Source organism: Macrobrachium rosenbergii, chromosome 40 (assembly GCF_040412425.1).
Source record: "Macrobrachium rosenbergii isolate ZJJX-2024 chromosome 40, ASM4041242v1, whole genome shotgun sequence".
NCBI classification, from domain to species: domain Eukaryota; kingdom Metazoa; phylum Arthropoda; class Malacostraca; order Decapoda; family Palaemonidae; genus Macrobrachium; species Macrobrachium rosenbergii.
Window position 1 is genome coordinate 18,845,166 of NC_089780.1, and position 21,949 is coordinate 18,867,114.

The 21,949-nt window shown below is 35.8% G+C and overlaps 1 protein-coding gene across 2 annotated transcripts in view; it reads right to left on the reverse strand.

Moving 5' to 3' along the window:
• Positions 1-21,949, reverse strand: part of LOC136825955 (uncharacterized) — a 137,053-nt gene that overhangs the window by 63,354 nt on the left and 51,750 nt on the right. The window lies entirely within an intron of this gene.

Genomic DNA, 21,949 nt, shown 5'->3' on the forward strand with positions numbered 1-21,949 from the left:
TATGCGATCTGGAGAAAGTAAAGAAAATGGGCAGGAACAAAAGCCGTAATAATAATAATAATAATAATAATAATAATAATAATAATAATAATAATAATAATAATAAAAGTTAATATTGATCTGAAAATAAGAAAATCATTAAACTAAGTGCTAAGGAAATTCTGAGTGTTTAATAATGTTAGTATCACAACAGGCAGAAAATGTCTACCTTAAGAATGAATAAGTAATTAGAAAGGACCTGATTAGATTGAGTGAGGTTTATAAATGTTACCGAAATACCGATGGCTTGTCTTGTTTGGCAGAAAATAATGATCTGCCATTATTTCATTCAAGTTAAAATGATGTATTAATAACATACTGGTTCATCTTTCAAACAGACAATTAAATATAAAGATAAACAATCTATTTATGCCTCACATTTCCTATATATATGAATGAACAAGTACTCACGCAACGAAGCGTGTAAGAGCATACAAAATTATCAGTCCCCTGCAGCACCCTCGCGGAGTGTACACAATTTCCTACCGTTCCCCCTTCAAAGCGTATGAAATTAACATGAACTTAATTACCCTCGACTCGAAACCATTCAATCACTGGCTTCGGGGGGAGCCGTTAAAGGGTGTGCCACGGTCAAAGCCATGTTTTAGGAAGCTTGGTACCATGCTATTAAACCGCTGCTACCCAGACAAGGGACAGAAGCAAAGTGTCTTAACGTCTCATTAGCAGATTAAAAGGTCGGCCATTATACCCTAGTTTCCTTTCCCATGATGTCATCGAGGGTACTATGATGTAATGCCCGTATTCCCATGACGTCATTCTGGGGCGTAATGCGTGTGTGTGTGTGTATGACGCAATCCTTACTGCCGTGATGTCAGTTTCTAAAAATAGATTGGTGTGTTTTTTGTTCCTTTTTCATTTGGCTTCAGAATTCATGGTTCGTTTTGTGCTGAATTTTGTTTAAGTGGGTTACATTTATCTAATATATCAAAAGGCAAAACTGGTGATTAAAAATGCATAAACAAGGTGATATATCACCGTAATGATATAGAATACTATAACAAGAATTATTATCACATTCCGCTATTCCTAACAAAATAAGATCAGTGTCTACAGACGAATCTCCGAAGGAGCCAAATTAGTCGCTTGTTAACATACGAAGGCCAAGCAAGATCCTGTTGGTATCACGAAACTGTAATTAGAGTCATAATGACAGAGAGAGAGAGAGAGAGAGAGAGAGAGAGAGAGAGACAGAGAGAGAGAGAGAGAGAGAGAGAGTTCAGGTCCTTCTTCTTTTTCCTTGTCTTAGAAACTTTAGCTAGAGAGCCTGAATAACATCTGCAATTAGCGCCATAATGAGAGAGAGAGAGAGAGAGAGAGAGAGAGAGAGAGAGAGAGAGAGAGAGAGAGTTCAGGTCCTTCTTCTTTTTCCTTGTCTTAGAAACTTTAGCTAGAGAGCCTGAATAACATCTGCAATTAGCGCCATAATGAGGAGAGAGAGAGAGAGAGAGAGAGAGAGAGAGAGAGAGAGAGAGAGAGAGAGAGAGAGAGAGAGAGAGTTCAGGTCCTTCTTCTTTTTCCTTGTCTTAGAAACTTTAGCTAGGGACCCTGAATAACATCTGCAATTAGCGCCATAATGAGAGAGAGAGAGAGAGAGAGAGAGAGAGAGAGAGAGAGAGAGAGAGAGAGAGAGAGAGAGAGAGAGTTCAGGTCCTTCGGTCCTTCTTTTTTCTCGTCTTAGAAACTTTAGCTAGAGGGTCTGAATAACATCTGTAATTAGCGTCATAATGACACACACACACACACACATACAGAGAGAGAGAGAGAGAGAGAGAGAGAGAGAGAGAGAGAGAGAGAGAGAGAGAGAGAGAGAGTTCAGGTCCTTCTTCTTTTTTCTCGTATTAGAAACTTTAGCTAGAGGGCCTGAATAACATCTGTAATTAGAGTCATAATGACACACACACACACACACACACACACACACACACACAGAAAAGAGAGAGAGAGAGAGAGAGAGAGAGAGAGAGAGAGAGAGAGAGAGAGAGAGAGAGAGTTCAGGTCCTTCTTCTTTTTTCCCGTCTTAAAAACTTTAGCTAGAGAGCCTGAATAAGATCTGTAATTAGCATCATAATGACACACACACACACACACAGAGAGAGAGAGAGAGAGAGAGAGAGAGAGAGAGAGAGAGAGAGAGAGAGAGTTCAGGTCCTTCTTCTCTTTCCTCGTCTTAGAAACTTTAGCTAGAGGGCCTGAATAACATCTGACCCTGTGTTAACCGCTAAAAGCCACGAGCTGGTGCAAGAAAACTCTGCAGTTCATGGTAATGTGTGGCTCCCACAGACCTCTCTCTACATGGAGGCCAGAGATCCGGAAACATCTACATGTGTGTGTGGTCTCTGAGTTCGCATACTCTCTCGAAAAATATCTCTCTGAAGAAATAAGTAAGAGACTTTCGAAATTTTGGTCCAAAGTACTTACTTGACTTTTTAGATAAAATAAAAATTTCGAAAATTCACGTTCCCAAAAGTACTTACTTGATTTTTTTACATCAAAATAAAATACTGTTTGGACTTCTGATCCTTTTAAAAATTAGTATATCATATCACTCTTGGTATTTTGCTGGAAGTTTTGAGCAATTGCTGGTGTCTCAAAAAATATTACGCTGCTTACAGAGAGAGAGAGAGAGAGAGAGAGAGAGAGAGAGAGAGAGAGAGAGAGAGAGAGAGAGAGCAGAGCAAATGCAAAAAAAAAGTTTTCATATGTCTTGACAGAATCGAGATACAACAGAATTACAAGATTCAAAATGTATTGGTATCATAAATTGTGCTTGCGGTTTCTGAAGGTGGAAACAGGTCAATATTTAGAGGGTATTCAAGATAACTTCTATGAACATAGAGAATAAAGATGATATTCAGAATTCCCAAAGCACTGATTGAAAATTCAGAAAAACTCGTATCTGCCACAAACTCAGAAACAAAAATTTTAGAGTTGGCAATTCACTATTGCAAATTTCCAAGTATGCAAATCCTTGCAAAAAAAAAAAGCAACAACGATTAGGAACATGAAATTTACTCAAATTAATCATAATAAAACATCATAATATTAAACATTAACATGGAAAAAAGACCACCCACTAACATACAAGAAGAATTACAATTACTGTGCCAGGAATATCTCAGTTAAATCGCGTAGGAAGACAATGTTAAAAACTTGCTCTTCTTGAGGAATGAAGTAAGAAATCGGACGCCTAAAGTATACCATTTGGGATTAAATCTTCGCATTTCTTTCGTATCTCGAACGACCATAAGTTTGGCTTATGCTTATGAAAGGCTACTCGATTTATAGTCCAGCTGATAGGTCTTGTCTGGGGGCGCTGTTCGTATCCAAATTGAACTTCTAAAGAAGAAGAAGAGGAACTGCCCCGATGCTGAATACTTAAGCAAGGATTTATCACCAATATCTCAAACTCCTGAACGAGACAGCTTTCTTCGACGAGAATATTTTGATGCGGTTGTATGCTAATGCTGGTGGTCTGATTTACATCCTCCTGTAGCTCTGAATATTTATTGGACGTGGATTTGAAAGATATTTGCGAGGCTGAATACAGGAACTTTCAACCTGACTATTTTATGTTGCTGTACTAAAAGGTCTGAGGTCTAAATTCCCTTCTTTTTTTTATATGAATAAAAGTGATTTTCGAAGCTTTATCTTGTCATTTTTCAATAATCTGTAATGAAAAATATAAAAAATAATCTTCATGAATGCCCTTAGTTCTATATCGTAATTTTGCTCGTAGATTCTAAAGTTATCCAGAAGTTTTATATTGTCTTTTACAATTTTCTTTTGAAATATTTTCATATGTAATCGTACTGAGCGTATTCAGTTCTAAGTCCTATTTTTAGCATATTGATTCAAAGGTACTTTTGTTTTTTAGATTGTGATATTCAAAGATAAAATACAAAAGAAAAGTCTAGAAAATATGAATTTGTGACTAACCAAATATCAAGCACAATATTTTCTTTAAGAAACTGCGAACCTGAAAGAAAACAATAAGAAAAACATAATTTCAAAACAAGCGAATAATCTCCCATTGTAAATTCAGGTTCATTTACACATTCCCTTTCAGGACGCTCTCCTGAACACCCTCTCCAGCGAGGCACTCCCGTTTTGGGGTGGGCCTGCGATCGCGACCCTTCCAAGTAGACACCTAATTCGGGGAATAACAACAAAAGATGAATGAATGACAAGGCTGGGATAGGCAGTCCTCTTTATAGGTAGGCCTGTCTCTTGGAGAAGCCTAATCGGCTTTGGTCTGTTCTTATTACTTATGCCTGTCGATTTTAATGTAAGATACTGTACTGGATTTTGAGATATTTATTGATTGGTTTGTCTTCTTTTTTTTTTTTTTTTTTAGAATGGATTTGTTGTTTGCAGGTTATTTTAGTTTATTGTTGTAAATAGTTACGGGTTTAGTGTTGTAATTTAGGGAGATCCTGTACAAGATTCATTTTTAAAGTTTTTTGAGCTGTTATGTCATTCAACTTTTATTGGTTTATTTCCTATTCCTTCGTGTTTTCTGGTTTATTGTTTTAGGTTGTCACTGGTTTAGTGATGTAATTCAGGGAGATTCTGCAGAGGATTTTGTGCAAGAATTTCTTGCTTACGTAAGTATTATGACGTTCGTATTTTTTTATTTTTTGATAGAAGTAATTAGTTCCTGGTTTAGTGTTGCACATCTGTCAAAAGGTGCACTAGTTTTTGACTGGTCTTGGAGAGCCATAGTGTTCGAGACTTTTTTTATTTAAGTTTGTGTTGGGTGTGGTTGTACAGCTTATGTTCTATTGTTTTCATGTTCTGAATTGTCTTATGATCAGTATTGTATTAATTTTGTTTTATGATCAGTTAAACAGACTATATTTTTTGTTTAGCGTTACTGAATTGCCTATATTTTGTTGGTTTATAGTAGTCTGTATTCCTGTCATTTATATTTCATATAATCATACGATCTTTATGCTCTTCCTACCTGAAACTGAGGATAGTAAATTATTCAGTAATAATAATAATAATAATAATAATAATAATAATAATAATAATAATAATAATAATAATAATAATAATAATAATAATAATAATAATAATAATAATAATAATAATAATAATAATAATAATAATAATAATAATAATAATAATAATAAAGCAGCGATTTACCGCTGTGCTGAATCTCAACAACAAAAGCAAATATAAATTCTACAAACCATTTAGAGTAACATCTCCGAGCCCTGAACGTGAATACCAAATCAGAGCCCTCCCTTAGAACGACCTTAGCGTATGAGAGAGAGAGAGAGAGAGAGAGAGAGAGAGAGAGAGAGAGAGAGAGAGAGAGAGAGAGAGAATCAACTCTACGAGTCATATCAAAATCATTTAGAGTAACATCTCGTAGCTATGAAAATAAACACCTTAAGGTCCGAGAGAGAGAGAGAGAGAGAGAGAGAGAGAGAGAGAGAGAGAGAGAGAGAGAGAGAGAGAGAGAGAGAGAATAAATTCTACGAGTCATATCAAAATCATTTAGAGTAACATCTCTAGCTATGAACATAAACACCTTAAGTTAATGTCCGAGAGAGAGAGAGAGAGAGAGAGAGAGAGAGAGAGAGAGGGAGAGAGAGAGAGAGAGAGAGAGAGAGAGAGAGAGAGAGAGAGAGAGAGAGAGAGAGAGAGAGAGAGAGAGAGAGTGCAACCTCGTGGTGCCATTCACTGCATCTCTTTTCTTTCAAAATAAGGCCATAGATCATCGCACCTCTTATTCTGCGCCTCTGCACCTTCCTTGAATCGCCGGGGAGCGCTCGGGAGGCCATTAGACGATTCGTAATGAACGGTTCGGTGACCGTGAAAAATTCCCTGAGCAGGATTGGGCGGTGCCATACCGTGTAGGGGTTGTTTCTTTTTTTTTTTTAGTGTATGTGTGTTTTTTTCAATACTAGGAAATGGTATTGATGCTTTGGTTTGTTTTGCGGTTGGCAGTAGCTCGACTTTGTTTCTTTGGTCGAAAGGTTTTGTGTGGAACAAGTGTACATATTTTTATCAGTCTTGCGTCTTTGCTTGTGGTTATGATGAAGGTGCATCTGTGCAAATCCATGAATGAATGCGGTATATATAAACGCATGCATCCATGCTTTCTCGATACCTCTCACACATATGTCTATCTCCTGGTAAAAGATGTCTTTGTAAGTACTTGAATGAATGCAGTATAGGTATGTTTTCATACATACACACACACACATGCTCGCTGTCTCTCACACATGTGTCCATGTACCTACCGATGGATCTATCTGTCTAATATATATATATATACAGTATATATATATATATATATATATATATATATATATATATATATATATATATATATATATCACATACACACACAATATATATACATATATATATATATAATATATATATATATATATATATATATATATATATATATATATATATATATATATATATATATATATATATATATATATATATATATATATATATATATATATATAAGCTGTCTCTCACACATATGTATACAGTATCTACCTACAGATGGATCTATCTATGTAATATATATATATATATATATATATATATATATATATATATATATATATATATTTATATATACATACAAGTATGATTGTATGTATGTATATATGTATGTGTATGCATATATAAGTATAAATAAGTATAAAAAGCTTGCATGAGAGCAATTACAACACTGCATCCACATCGAAAAACGCAGCCAAGGAGGAAAATTATCTACACCCTAAAAAGTCCGTTTTACCCGAACCCACTTGGGGATTCATGAATGCATAAACAGCCGGAAACGATTATTGCCTCATCTACAACGTCAACCAATCTACGTCTAATAACGAACGCAAGACAAACGAGCGACTGAGACTTCGTTAGCAATTACAAACGCCTCCTTCCGCCACCGCAGGTTAAAAGGCGCTCCTTAAGTCTTGGCTGAGAAATGACAAGGATTTGAGATTTGCAATTGTGTTCTTTTGTAAGGTTGGACGCCACATTGTTTTCCAGGCGTTAAGTTCCTGCCGTGATGGAATTATGGAATGTCTTTTTAGAATTTTCGTCGAATTGGTGGAATGTCAGAAGTTCAAATTGGATGTATCTTTTTTTTTTTTTTTGATTGAGCAGACTCATATGATAAATTATTATGATCATGATAAACGAAACTTAACCCGGTTGCAGAGGAAATTGGAATACAGAAATAAGGAATAAACCATATAAAAGCATTAACAAAGCAATGATGAAGATTAAAAACAAGTTACAAGGTTACAGTCACGTGAATCCTCCTAGACAGTGGAACTTCGGAATTCCAAACTGGATTAACTGTTATATTTTTGTTGAGCAGATTCACATGACTTTAACCTTATAACTTGTTTTTAATCTTTACTGTTGTTTTGTTAATATTTTTATATGGCTTATTCTTAATTTCTGTATTTCAGTTTCCTCTGCAACAGTGTTGCAGTTTCGCTTGTCATGATAAAAATAATTTATCGATTTCTGAAACAACACTGTGAAACTTACTGTCAACCAGCTATATGATTTATAACCACTGCATAAAACCAGAAGCTCATTACCTGTTTCCACCCCCTTTAAGGGGATAAGGTATACAGTGAAATATATATATACTTATATATATATATATAATTACATATATAAATTTATATATATATATATATATATATATATATATATATATATATATATATATATATATATATATATATATATATATATATATATATAGTGATACAGGGAACAGGGAAATACTCCAGGAAGCATATCCAGAGGAAGACGGACGAAAACCACACATCACTAGGCTTGTCTTATTTATTTTAAATCCAACGTTTCGTAATTTTGTACTGAATTACATCTTCAGGGCTGTGCACAAGAAAAGATAAAAACATAAAAACAGTTATAAGTACAGTCTTAGAATACGTTTAAAATGTTACAGTAAAAATGAAATAAATAAGAATAAAAACACAACCAACCTAGAGGTGAAACAGTATGGAACTAAATGGAAAGAAGCCACCACAGTAAGGAGTTAAGCTAAATACAGTTGACCAGCGGATGTATGAGTATTTAATGATGGTACAAGTTGTTTGATAAATAACGACTCTAAGATTGTTAAGTCTTGAGGGTTGGCAGTATGACCGATGACGCTAAAATCTTTGTTCTCAATGTAGGTTTTACATTGTTTTGAATGGTTCCTGATGTTGGAGTGCTCTGGGTTTGAGATTCTGCTACCTGTGCGGAAACTAATTCCCCGATGTGAATCAATGCGCACCTCATGGGCCTTTTTATCTTCATATATATATATATATATATATATATATATATATATATATATATATATATATATATATATATATATAAAAGTAAACATGAAATACATTCAGTGTTTTGACTGCTGTAGGTTCGAGTTTGAAAACTTCTAAATTTCATGAGAATACCAATATATAACAGACTAACTAATACCAAAAGCGTTAAGAAACAACTATCGAGCCCTGAAAAAAAAATAATCAAACGAGATCTATAAATACGAATACCACAGCCAGACACAACAACAGAACCTAACAGGATCTACATTGCTTCTGTAACAATAGGCACTTGAGCACAAGGCTACAAGCGACAGTAGCGGGTCGAAGCAATGCAAACGAGCTCTTTAGAAGAAGAAGAAGAAGAAGAAGAAGAAGAAGAAGAAGAAGAAGAAGAAGAAGATAGGAAACAAAACACATGACTGGGAAATGTAAACACGACACGTCAGGGAAAGAAGAAGAATCAAGCTTTTTAGAAGAAGAAGAAGAAGAAGAAGAAGATGGGAAACCAAACGCAGGACTGAGAAATGTAAACAAAGCCACGGTAGAGAAAGAAGAAGAAGAAGAAGAAGAAGAAGAAGAAGAAGAAGAAGAAGAAGAAGAAGAAGAAGAAGAAGAAGAAGAAGGACGAAGCACAAAGGTAATGATCGTAATTAGAAAAGAAGTGAATAAGATGGATGACCTTCTTGATGTAAAAAAAAAAAGAAGAAAAAGACCGCTTACCATTCACCATGCATGCAAGCTTCAAAAGAGACAAATGAGTATTCAAATTATCTTCAAAGAGAGAGAGAGAGAGAGAGAGAGAGAGAGAGAGAGAGAGAGAGAGAGAGAGAGAGAGAGAGAGAGAGAGAAATTGTCCTTTGGTGCTAATAATCATGAAGTATCTTCAAAACAAAGAAATATATATATATATATATATATATATATATATATATATATATATATATATATATATATATATATATATATATATATATATATATATATATATATATATATATATATATATATAGAGAGAGAGAGAGAGAGAGAGAGAGAGAGAGAGAGAGAGAGAAGAAGGCAAAAACAGCCAGCCAGGTAGAATGAGAATCGGCACCTTCTTCCACCTCACACAATTACACCTGTCTCGAATCACGAACATAGGCACTTAGCAGACAAGTACATCACGCCCTGAGACGCCCAAAATCACGCCCACGGGCACGATATTTTTGGGGGCCTTATCTGATGGAGGCGCTTCGATTATGCGCGTGTCTGGAGTTGTGGGGACTGAAGGCAAGCGTAGAACTAGCTGCTGGAACTGCTTGCTGTGCGGCGTAGAAAATTTGCAGAAATATCATCAACAAAAAACAAAACATTTGGGATGGTTGGGTTACACGGTAAACATCTTATCCAGATGTTTTAAATGTTTGAATCGTGAAGTTTGTTGTTTGTTTACCTAGCGGTTGCTTTCAAGGGTTTACAGTTTACATATGTATGTTCTTTGAAATGAAGGCTTTTAAGATTTGCTTGATTGTTATTAGTTAAGAATTGATAAATTCGGCCCTAGTAAGCCATGTTCATGAAAGCAACCTTGTCATTATTATTATTATTATTATTATTATTATTATTATTATTATTATTATTATTATTATTATTATTATTATTATTATTCAATATGAACAGCCATCTATTGGGAGAAAATCTGAAAGACCATGAACTTACAATTCGAACCTCATCTTACAATGTGCACATGAGTAAAAAGGAGAAAGCTGGGATAAGATAAAAAATGAATAACAACAGAAATGAGCCAACAAAAGAAATAAATAAACAAATACATGAACAATCATAAAGGTCAGACAAACGAAGGCAGTGATGCGCAAAGCTCAGAAAGCGGGTCTCTTACGTAATTAAGAAAATCTCAATTCAAGACACATATCGCCATTATCTCAACCGTGCAACGAGTTCCACATTACCTAGCCTTATTTAGCAACTTTGTGCAATAAAGATGCAACCTGCTACCTTGAAATGGTGGTCAGAGCCTTCTATAAGCTAGCCTTGACCTCTTGATAGTACAGGCTAAGACGCTATTATCTAACCCAGGTAACAGAGAACTACAGAACCACAGGCATGTGGCGATGTTGCAGATATGTGCAACACGTGTTGCAGATGCTCGAGCTAAAACCGTGAAAAATTATCCCATACATATTCGAGATGCATTGTTTGCCAGAGGTGAATGGGTCTCTTATCCCGTGCTCCTCTGCGAGCCTTTGGTTCAGAGCCCTCGCCGCGCGGTCCTTTGATCTGATAACCTTGGCACAAAGTGGCCCTTATATACTATATCATTCCCTGACTTCAGTCTGCGTGGAGGAAGAATAGAATGATGGAGGAGAGTCGGCAGGTGGTCGAGAATTAGCGTCAGTCTTGAGTATTCAAAAGGTATCTCAGTCGAATCTCAGAAAGGAATAAAAAGATTAGTGGCCTTTAATCTTTGTTTCTTTTTTGGGGCTTAATATGATTTATCTTAACGTTAATACTTAGTATGTTTAAAAATGATTTTAGGCAGTTTAGGAGTAATAATTATCAGCGTTGAGTGAAAGAATCTGAGTTCATCTCCCCGGGAATCAGAGATCCATTTCCTCGATTGTGTTCTGAAGTAACTAGTCTCTAGTAACAAGAGTCATTATTGCCTTGTGCAGGTTTCATATAGTAACACAACGATCTCTTAGCACTAAAGTTAATATCTGCCTTCTAATAATCCTCATCTTCTTAAAATTCCAAGTAACATATTCATACTAATGCCAAGTGATGCTTTTGACAAAGTACTTCCATGAGTTACATATCTAATCGTTCTTACATACAATAACATGAAACCTTGTAATTTTTGTACTGGACCGCACAGTATATTTGCAAAAAGAATTCGAAACAACGATTCGTATTACAACAGAAGCATAAGATAAAATATTCTTTAAATAAGAATGGAAAGTAAGAACTTGCAAGGAATTTGATCAAGGCTGAATTGAATAAACCCCCTACGGTAAAAGTGACTTAAATATCACCTTATCAGGATATATACAAGAGCTATCGAGTAAAGCAACAAAATCTTGTAATGCTTCCCATGTCGTAAGCCTTTTAATGTTCACGACAGAAAACATTGCCTCGATTTTTCCACATCTGAAGGAGATTTTCGCAAACACGACCAGCTCCGGTCGATAAAATCAGCTGGGAGAAGCAGTTTCATGAGCCATCAAGTGCTTTGTAAACGTAAAACATCTCTGGGAGATGTTTATCTACATTTCAGCAAACACCGAATGCGCAAAAGCTATACCCAAGGGATGCCGGTGACGTCACGGAGTCAAGTCATGGTTTAAGGATGTTCCAATAATGACATTCTACTAGTGGGTTCTCATCATCGTAAAATTATAATCTTTTGATGGATTCTTATCAACGTTGAATAAATAATCTCTCAGTCATGTTCTGAAAGATTTTTTTTTAGGTTCTTTTCATTTTTCTTTAAATTAAAATTGAGTTCCTGACAAGTTGGACAAATACTCTGGGTCTTTTCCTCTCGAAAGAATTTGGCAGATTTATAAAACACCTTCACGACATCGCGAACATAAGAGGATTATCACTCAAGTAGGTGCGTAATCCACTCAAAGAGGCTTTGTTAGCAAACATCCCAAGAGGATCTGTACTCTGTAAAAATGACTTGTGGGAGAGAAATATTGAACAGGATGTTTTATCCGACACCGTTTGGTTAAATAAACAAGACATCAGAGCATTCCCAGCTGCTTTTAATTGATAACTGGAATAACTTTGTATATGAAATGACTTCACTTGTCCATCACATGTCCTATACTAACCTGCAACTCAAATAAGAATATTCTTTTATTTTTTATCTGAGAGATACCCATTATATAGATAACAAATCTTGAGTTGTGACTACTTACTGTATAAAGAATAACAATAGCAGAAAGGCTGACAGACAGACAGGACACACACACACACACACACACACACACACATATATATATATATATATATATATATATATATATATATATATATATATATATATATATATATATATATATAGGTATATATATATGTTATACATACAGAAATGATATAAAGACCATTTAACCTGCTATGAGGCTTAAGATGATACTAGGATGGAATATAAAATTTTGGCCAAAGGCCAAACGCTGGGACACATGAGGTCATTCAGCGCCAAAAGGGAAACTGATAGTCGAAAGGTTTGAAAGGTGTAACAGGAGGAAAACCTCGCAGTTGCACTAGGAAACAACTGTTAGGAGAGTATGGAAAGTAAGATGGAAGTAAAAGGAACGAAAGGGGTTGCAGCTAGGGGCCGAAGGGGCGCTGCAAAGAACCTTAATTAATGCCTACAGTGCACCGCATGAGGTGCACTGCCGGCACTAACCCCCTAAGGGATACTAGCCCAGATTTCACAACGATATTTAATTCTATGTAAAAGTTAACGCTTTATTTAAAGAATCACGCAGAATCAATACTTCCAAAGTTGAGTAGAAATATTGTGATTTTAGATAAGGTAAATTTTTAGTGATGAACAAGAAACCACTTTTGATGCGCGAATTGTCTGTATTTCAAACCATTTTCCCAGTTAAAAGTATTAATATAACTATCAACAAACCTTTAAACGAATATTCTCAAGCAGATGCACGAATAGGTAATATAACTCCTCCCCAGATTTCTATCACAGGGAATCTCACAGCAATCACCTTACCGTGACCTCAGAAACAGATTACATCTTCATCATCATAACACTCGTTACATCACAGCCTCAGTTTAGTAATAGTTCGTGGCACAGTTGGGATCATTTCACGGAATTCCGTTTAAAGACGTAGATTTATTTCAAATGTCAAGGTTGAGTTGCTGAGTCTCCAGGGTCAGGAAGTTGTACCCAATAAGGTAGATTTTAATGAGGAAAGCGAAAGGTTTCTCGATGATAGATGAATATGATGGATATAAGAAAATGATTAGGAGTTATGCTGTAGTTCCTTGAAGAGAGAAAATGGAATTAAATGCTCAAATTCAGATACCTCCTCTCTTCCCTTTCAACAGCCTGTAGTTCTTGCTTTTAAGTCGTGTGTTTTCAAGCCCTTCCCTTCAGTCTCGTTTTTCTTAGCTGTCCAACCTCTTGAACTTTACCTTGATTCCATTGTTACATTCTCGCGTGAGAGCGAGTCGTTTGTGCGAGTCTTAAAATGAGACTCATTGGTTTATAAGTCATCCAATTCTGTTCGTTCATTCTTACGTTATCCAACAAGTACACACACACACACACACACACACACACACAGAGGAACTCAAATAAAAAAAAAAGCGTAGATAATTAATTCCCTAAATCTTCCATCTTCGCCATCAGGAGAAAGCTAAGTGACACCAGACCTCTACGGACTAAAGACTGCAAGTGAAACCATTTCACGGACGGCAGAGGTGGGTTTCTTTTCTCCGTAATTAGGAGAAAACGGCGAAGCGAGAGTTCCCTCTGCGGTCTGGGAGCTCCAGCGGTGGCGATCGGTAAATAGCTGGCCACTTGGCGTACACGCTCTTGCGGTCTGACTGATCACCCATACTTCAGATGCTATGGAGTTTTTTCTCTTTTTTTTCGTCTCTTCTTTTGTTATTAAAGGATGAGAAGAGGGAAGAAGCTCTCGCTGGCATAAGGCCAGTTGTATCTAACAGCAGAAACTACAAATATTTCTTGTGATTTATTAAAGAACTCTTATTGTTCGTGAGTAGCAGACAGAATTTCATATTTATCAGCTAAAGGATTTAAGTTATTTTCTCCTCTCCGAAACTGTAGGTTATTCAAAAGAAGCGAGAACGGACTTACATAAGGTCATATGTATGTATAAATATATGTATGTATGTATAAGTGTGTATACACATTTGGGTATATATATATGTATGTATATATATGCATCTACATAAATATATCTATGTATATACATATATAAATACACACACACGCACGCACACACACACATATATATATATAACAAAATGGGAAAAAATCTCCACCATGCATTAAAATAGCCATAAAAGCAAAAATTAATGCGAGAAAAAATCTTACCCACTAAAGCCACAGCCACCAAAAATAATTTTTCCCACTTGAGGCCACCATAAACTCTTCCACATTTACTGTCATTCTGACCCAGAAGTGTTACCTGAAATATATAGTTTTCCCTCGTTCATTTTATCTTCGCGGGTCATTGTATGCAATCTTCAAGATTACTATGAGATGAATACTTCTGTAATGTCTTGAGATATTTTAGCATTTTTTTCACTGTTGGGATACCTATTCTTTGAAAGCTTATATTGTATAATAATAATAATAATAATAATAATAATAATAATAATAATAATAATAATAATAGTAATAATAATAATAATAATAATAATAATAATAATAATAATAATAATAATAATAATAATAATAATAATAATGATAAATAAAAGAGGTGTACCCCGAGATTTAGGAGGACCGCCAGACAAACAGAAAGTCAGTATCTGTAGAGAGAAAAACTGCTTAAAATAGAGATAACCGCAATGACCTTCCTTTAAAACTAGCAGATAATTACAACAGAAATTTAAGAAGCAGAAAAAGTGGCAAAGCGGCCACACAAACCAGTGATTATTATGAGAAATAGCACGACGACAGGTCAAAGCAAGAACGCTTGGATCAAACAGAGCAAGAAAATAAACGCTGAATAAATGACGGTATGAGAAATTAGCTATCGAGAATCGTACTCCATGATATGCGCCGAGTGTAAAGAAAAGTAGAGAGCCGCTGTAGAGGTCACAATAATTGAAGGGAACCTCGCTATGATCTGAGACGCCACACAGATACCGAATCTTAAAGATTAGTATTTGTGAAGAATGCAGGACAAAAAACCTAAGAGACATTATCCCCCTAAAAATAATCAAAAGTAAAAGGTAATTGTTTCAGCAGGTGTGTAAGTTTACAGTGATTCAGTTACTTTCGGAAATGAAAAGTTCATTAGATCAAAGATTGGATGAAAAGGAAATAACAGGATTAATAGAGTACTCTATTAATCCTGGGAAATAAAAGGTTATCTGACGTAGACGGCAGATGGAAGAGAATGACTGTGGCAACGGCACAAAGGAAGGATAAGATTGATGGATCTGTGAACAAAGAAATGGCCAGACCGCAAAGGAAGAAATGGTATAGAGACCAATGGTAGAGACCATACGAGTTGGAAAAGAAATAAGATCATGCGAAAAAAAAATAAAGGAAAAAAAGTATAAAGTACAGGTCTTGCTACAGATCTGATGCACGATAGTGCTAGTGGGATCACGAATAAGAACTACGTTTATAATGAATGCAGTAGGAACCATTGCTAAATAAAGGCTTGCCATATCTAACAAGGAAAAGTACTTCATTGATCCACACACAAACAAACACACACACATTATATATATATATATATATATATATATATATATATATATATATATATATATATATATATATATAAAAGGGCTGAATGAACTAGAATACAGAATCCATTACAAACAAAATCCTCACCTTGGCTAAGTCAGTTAAATATTTTTCCTTGAATCAAATGCAACTTTAAGGCAAAAATCACCTGTTCAAAGACAGAGGATTTAATTTTCATAGAACTGAGAACAACAGATTTAGATTTATTATATGAGTTGGTCGAACATTATACGGCATAATGGATTATTGTTGCCGTTACAATTTCTAAACAGAATTTTGACCTTTCAGGTATGGAAACAGGACTACAAAGTCTCCGTGATGCATACGGTAATGAAAGCCACTGAAAAAAATATGATGATAATTGCAATTGAGCAAAAATTGTTCTAAAAAACCGAACACAACCAAAAAATTAGGATGATAATAGTAAACAGACAGCATATCTGAAAAACAGACAGATATGTGGTGTAAGACTATCTACTAAAATGCAGAAAAAAAGGATCATTGTGCAAGTCACAAAACTCTAAATCCAATGAGAAATAAAAAAAAAAAACGACCTTTTTACAAGTCACGAGCTGCTGGAACCAATTTCAAACTACAAACTACAGAAAATTCCCTGAGGCAAGTCACAGATCTCTAAAACCCATTTGAAGAAAAAAGAAAAAAGAAAAAAGAACTGACTGGTGGAAAAGTATTCAAAGCACCTTGACATCATGAGGGCCTATTACAAGATGGTGAATAAACTCATTTGCTAAACTGAGCAGAAAATTATGTCTGAGAACGATTGGAATCGTGTCTATAATTCAGGTTTGATTTTGAAACTGAGAATCTGGACTTCATTGTGAGGGATTTGAACAGGAATACATATATTTATTGTTTAAAACGTGTTCTAAACATAATGAAAAATATACTTCACACAAAGGATTAGATTAAAAGAGAACTCCTTTGAACAAAATGAATTATCGATGTCCAACGGACTCAGAAAGTTTAATGTATAATTCGAAGGTGTCCAGTACTAAAAAATATTCCAAAAGTAATAAATAGCTTAAAAAGCAAATAAACGAGATGTGAAAATGAGAACTTAATGGGGATCCTCTGAAAAAAGAATAAATAAAAAGATAGCGAAACACCCACCATATAAAAGGGAAGCAAGTGGCAAAGATTCTTTCAATTCTATCATACAAAACGCTACGTTTTTCAATATATTTTTAGCTTTGTATAACGTAACTAGTTTATGGGGAAAATGATAGAATTGGCGTCGCTCAGTCTGGGGTCAGCCTACCTGGACGCTGGCCCCTCCTCAAGAATGCAGACTGAAGTATCTGAGGTATCTTTGTCTCGTACTTTGATGGCATGACCATATATGGGGGTAAAGGTAAATGATAATTTTATTTCGAGAATGGTATTTTCCAGTGTAAACAAAACAAGGCTTCCTGCAAACCGCATGAAAGGCACATAAAGAAAAACGATAACGGGAGCAGAAGAAAGAAGAGCAACGCAGTAAGAAGGGCAAACGCACACACGCAAAATAAAAAAAACCACAATCATTGTTTTCGAAAATAGTATTTTCCAGTGTAAGCAAACCAGGCATCCTGCAAACCCGCAAGAAAACCAGACGAAGCAAAAACGATAACGGGAACAGAAGAAAGAGGAGCAACAAAATAAAGAAGGCAGAAAGGAATGCCGGTCAACTGCACAGCATCTTCTCTCTATCTTCGTAGCTGACGTCACCCCTGCGACCGTGATCCCGGATGAACTAGATGACGCCATCTTGAAAGAAAAAAAGAAGACGAAGAAGAACTGGAGGGTAAAGAAAACGAGAGCTGAGCTCACTCTGCTATTATGGTACTGTTCGTGGTTGTCATTACGCTATTATGGTTCTCTTTTTTGGTGTTTCTTTTCCTGCGGGAAGGATCTGCCGTCGTGTTTCTCTCAGAGTGCGGGAGAAAAGGATGCTCAAAATTGATTGTCATGACTGTAGTAATATACATTACTCAATATATTTGAGATTGATCAATTCAAGGTGATGATCGGTAAAGGAACTCAAAGATAGGAAAAAGTGATAAAGTCTATTCAACTCTGCAGTAGAAGAAACATCTGATTTATATGCAATAAATCACACTTTTTCTTCTTTTATAGGCAATCAAGGAAGTAAATTTAACTTCCAAAGCGGAAAAGAATGTAAAGGATGAAAATAAGGGCTTCACAAAATTGAATATGAACAAACTGAAGCCGAAAAAGTAATTATGAAAATCTAATTAAGTCCATAGTGTATGACTTACTGATTTCTTTTCTCTTGTCTCTTGATCAAGATATTGAGAAATCCCTTTTAGAAAAAATGTTCTTTCATTTGTTCTCAAATTCTTCTTCAGAGGTTTTGCAGTTCCACCTTCTTTAGCTTTTCAGAGTATGTATTTTAACCAAATATCCTTTTTGATAATTCAAATTGTTCCTGCTTTTGTTGACACGCCAAAACTGCCTCTTACGATGATGTTTAATTGCTGCCTGAAGACAAATTTCACATATTTTTGAATTTTCATCATTTTGTCCTCATACTTCCCCTTTGTTGACATAGGGGTCTGGTGCATAAACGCAATATCCAATGAAGATTTTCAAATTCCCACAAATCACAAAAATTGATAATTAATGACTCTGACTGATTTATATTTCATTCTAGTTATGACTGTTCCTCATAACAAAACCAAATTATGACGTGGTCTGAATCCATGATTGTCAAGGTAACAGGATATGATGTCTTAGGCATTTTAGCTTTTTTCATTAATCTTGCCTTCATACTACCCATTAGCTGGTTTAGGCCTTTTGGACTGACGCATCAAATATCTGTTCTTTATTTCCTCAAATCTGAAGCTGAAAACTCTTATGGACAGAGTCAATAGACTATCAGTCCATTAGAGCTCCAAGGGAAAATCAGTCTGCAGAGAGAGAGAGAGAGAGAGAGAGAGAGAGAGAGAGAGAGAGAGAGAGAGAGGAGAGAGAGAGAGAGAGAGAGAGAGAGAGAGAGAGAGAGAGGTAATAGGAAAAAGTGATGAATAAATAAATATAAGGGTACTGAAAATAATAGCGATACGCCTGAAATCTGGAGACGTCAACAGAAAGCGGGAATGAATTTGGCCCTGGCTTAAAAAATCTGAAGACCAGAAGATTCCACGACTGCAACAGGTAAACTATGCCACATTTTAGTCGCAACCAAAACAAAACTCCTGGCACACTGAGTAGAGTCATAAAAATCCACAATTATATAGTAAAAACTGTATTACTATGTGGACAAAAGCAAAGACTCACGAACTAAACATTTACTATATAATTGTGGATTTTTATTACACAAATGGTTTTCCACGAGACTGAATTTCTTAGCAAACTGAGTGGTGTTAAACCTGGCACTGGAAAACGCCTTTTTCCTTCCAGATACGACAGGTGATGTCATTAGCCTCGGGTGTTTCAGTTCAAGATCATAATCTGACCTCCATGATAGCAGTACAAACATCTCGACCCTGCCTCTATGTCAGGAGGCGGGCTGGCTGCCAGAACACAGATCTCGCGTGCCCGAGTCGATTTCGTAACCATACATTGTCCGTCGTGCAGAGGGCCGTGTCACGACTTAAGAAGTGTTAATAAAGCAGAGAGAGAGAGAGAGAGAGAGAGAGAGAGAGAGAGAGAGAGAGAGAAGAGAGAGAGAGAGACTTATTTTTACTCAAGGGCAATAAGGGCATCAAGGAATGTCGTCTTTTTCTCTTTTTTTGTTTTTGTTTTTTTTGGGGGGGCAGATATCCATTGAAAAGATTCATGTCATTTTAGGAGAATCAGTAAAATGATTCATTCTTGACATCCGTAATAATGAAAAAGTGCCATATCTATCTATCTATCTATCTAAGTAAGTGTGCAAGTAAGATCGGTTTGAAAATATATTTAAAAATGTCATAATGACCCATTAATTTTCAGTAACTTTCCTCAGAAGCCAAATAGTTTATGTCTACACCAGTGAATATAAACCGACATACACCCACACAAAGTTTATATATATATTATATGTATATATATGTGTGTATATATGAATAAATATATATATATATATATATATATATATATATATATATATATATTATATTATATATGTATACATACATATATATATATATATATATATATATATATATATATATATATATATATTCAAGATATGACGCCCCGCATTTCCCAACGCTGAAAGAAATCAGCCCCAGACGAGATAAAACACAGCATAATATATTTGATGCAGACACTGGGTATTCCCCAACAGACACCTCAAGCGTGACCGAGAATGAAACAAGACAGTTAGCAATAACAAAAGATTCGTGATAGCCCCCCTCCCTCTCCCCTGGACCCCCGGAATCCGTTTTCCCCCCTCCTTCATAAAGAGGTGATTTTCCTGAGCCACTCCTATTCATGATCATTCTCCTCCAAGCAGGATTTTCTCTCGCGAGGCTGGCGATGTTGTTTTCTAATATGTTGTTGATATGTTTCTGTTGGATGAAGATGCTCTTGCTGTTGGCCTAGACAGGTTAGTGTTGTTGTTTTTGTGGTTGTGGATAAAGTTCGTATTTCTGGCGTCGCTGTCACGTCCTTCATGCATCCAAGAACTGTAACCAAAGTTAGAAGCGATGTGTGTTGGTATAAAAATCAACAGGAAGTAATCACGCTTAAATAGTTAAGCACTTATATTGATGTATGAATTACTGATTATTTCTTAATAATTATTGAAGGGGCTGAGCAGTAGAATAAGTTCTAAGAGGCATTAGGCAAAATTGTTTAAAAAATTATCATAGTATTTCAAATGTTCTTTCATCAAATTCGCTCTGTATCACAGAACACCTTAGCAAATATCTCTGCACAGTATCTCAGCACAGCTTTGTACACATTTCCTGACGAATTAATGTGTATATGAATGTCTTTTACTGTAATCTAACAGCTTACTATGAAGATGAAAAGGTCCATAAACACACTATATACACGTTGCGACCATATGTTTCGACTACCGATGGTAGGTGATAAGAGCATTTATAAGGTATGTACAGGTGTGGGTACGACGTGGTGGTATGTAGATGTCACCCACCGCATTTGTCCATATTTTACCAGTGATCAGGATTACAGAAGTCTGGTATTCGAAATATATGGTTGGAAAGCGTACGCGGTGTTTTTATCTTCCTTTTTCCCTTCATAGCGTATATAACGTACATTTCTGATGAATTCATTCAATATCTCAGCGTAAGTTCATTCATACTTTAGCACGAATTCGTTATTACCTCAGCAGATAATCAACAACACTCCAGCACATACACTCATTCTTACCTCAGCGCATTTTCACATATTAACGTCAGCAGAAAATCAACAACACTCCAGCATACATTCATTCTTACCTCAGCGCATTTTCACACATTAGCGTCAGCAGAAAATCAACAACACTCCAGCACATACAGTCATTCTTACCTCAGAGCATTTTCACACATTAGCGTAGTATGCTCAGACGCTCATACATTACCATAGCAGACGGAGAGCGAGACAATGGCTTGGTCGTGATGGAAATGCATTCGAGAGATCCCTCTCCACACCCAGACGGTGCTGAACCTGAGCCAGTTCCAATTTCAACCCGGATCTAGGTCTGAGACCGACAGCCTGGGGAGGGTTGCCATAAGTCGTCGGAGATAGTAGCTTTAACGGGGTTTCTCATATCATTCATTCGGCAAAGATCTATGAAACAGCGATAGTAATTTTTTTCGTTTGCAAAAAAACTTACATGTTATTGTAATGATGATAGTATTTACAAAGTTCTGTTTACCAAAGAAAGTAAAAATACCGAAAGAACGGCGATTAGAAATTTTCAGATAACTATTTTATGGCTTGTAGAAGTCTCTCTCTCTCTCTCTCTGGGATCGGTTATGGGGCTGGATGACAAATCGATTTAAATGATCGAGTATATTTAGCAATAGAATAAATGGTAAATGTTCCTGACAGAGGCTGAGAATAACCTGATATCCTAAAGATTAAGAGAGGGCACGAAGATAGTAGTACGAATCTAATGGAG